Source organism: Neofelis nebulosa, chromosome 8 (assembly GCF_028018385.1).
Source record: "Neofelis nebulosa isolate mNeoNeb1 chromosome 8, mNeoNeb1.pri, whole genome shotgun sequence".
In the NCBI taxonomy this organism is placed as follows: domain Eukaryota; kingdom Metazoa; phylum Chordata; class Mammalia; order Carnivora; family Felidae; genus Neofelis; species Neofelis nebulosa.
In genome coordinates this window covers 31549667-31551389 of record NC_080789.1, presented here as the reverse complement: position 1 = coordinate 31551389, position 1723 = coordinate 31549667, and the positions used below count along the sequence as shown (strand labels likewise).

The window sequence follows — 1723 nt, the reverse complement described above, 5'->3', positions numbered from 1 at the left end:
TAAAGAAACAAAAATCTCACTACAAAATAAAAAAGATTGATCCAGAGAGCTGAGTCATTACCCTCGATCCATGAGGATCTTAATCTGAGCAACTCTTAATCTGAGCAAGAGTAAGGGCTTTTGAAAAATAAGGCTTTAAGAAAGCTTGCCATTTTAGGGATACATTTTAATGTGAAAATTTGAAGTCTTAAACTTTACAAATAAATCCTAAAAATTACTGATTTGTTCAAAATGGTTTTATGGAAAAACTAATCTGTAACAAAAAGATGGCATTGAGTGTGAAGGCTCCACCATATTTGAGCAAAGTGTACAAAGGTTCCGAGGGGGACAGGGCAGGAGAGGGGCCCAGATATTTACAACAGCAGGCATTTTCTTTCCCTCCTCTTGACTGAAGGGGGCCAGAGAACTGCTCGACTAGCGTCATCAAACACTGTCTTGAGGCCTCTCTGCGTGATAGCCAGGCACTCTAGGTATTTTACAGCACCCATCTAACTTCGTTATGGCCAAACCCTGCTGGTAGGTGATGGGAGTCAGCTTCTTGTCTTTCAGTTGCCCAATCCTGTCTTTGTCATCCCTGAGGTCAAGTTTAGTTCCCACCAAGATGATGGGGGTGTTGGGACAGTGGTGTTGCACTTCAGGGTACCACTCTTCTCCAACATTTTCAAATGACACAGGACTCACAAAAGATAAAGCAAATTAAGAATACATCCGTTCGCTGAGAGGATAAGGGACGTAATCTGTCATAATCTTCTTGTCCAGCTGTATCCCATAAGCCCAGATTCACTGGTTTTCCATCCACCATAACATTGGCAGAATAGTTGTCAAAGACAGTGGGATATATTCTCCAGGAAATGCATTGGTTGTGTAACTGATCAGTAGGCACGTTTTACTACAACTCTGTAGTACTCCACCACATGTTTGATGGCCTGCATCTGGGCCGCTTGCTGGGCCTCAGCAGGCTCAGGGGAGGCAGGCAGGCAGGTGGGCGGGTGGCTGAGGGTGGCGGGGTGCGGGGTGCCAGGGCTGCTGTCCATGCTACCTCATCCTCCACCTACCGGAAGACAGAGCCCAGAAGTGGCCACCACCCAAAAGCTGGAGAAAACTCTAAAGTAATTATTGATGGGTGTGTACTTGGTGCCATTCTGTTAATTGTAGGTACTTTTTAAATTATAATTAACATACAGTGTTATATTAGTTTCAGATATGCAACATAATGTTTCAACAATTCTATACTAACACAGTGCTCATCACAATTAGTGTAGTCACCATCTGTCACCAAATAGTGTTATTATAATTTCATTGACTATATTCCCTATGCTGCACTTTTCATCCCTGTGACTTATTTATATTATAACTGAAAATTTCTACTTCTTAATGCCCATTCTTTTTGTTCTTCTCTGTTCTTTTTCTCTTGTTCTCTTCCTGTGTGGTTTGATGGCCTTCTTTAGTGTTATGCTTGTATTCCTTTCTCTTTGTTTTTTGTGTATTATAGATTTTTGACTTGTGGTTACTATGGGGTTCAATTATAACCTGTTATGTGTATAGTAGTCTATATTGAGTTGATGGTCTCTTAACTTTGAACACATCCAGAAGCACGAAAGTTTTACAGTCCACTTCACATTTTATGAATGTATCTTTTATTTTGTATATCCTTTGACTAATTTTTTGTAGATATAATTGATTTTACTAATTTTGTATTTTAACCTCCATACTGGCTTTATAA

At 40.2% G+C, this 1723-nt stretch overlaps 1 pseudogene; it reads right to left on the bottom strand.

Annotated features, from left to right (window-relative positions):
- Positions 1-230: 230 nt before the first annotated feature.
- LOC131483955 (ras-related C3 botulinum toxin substrate 1-like) lies at positions 231-932 on the bottom strand (annotated as a pseudogene).
- Between the last annotated feature and the right edge of the window lie 791 nt (positions 933-1723).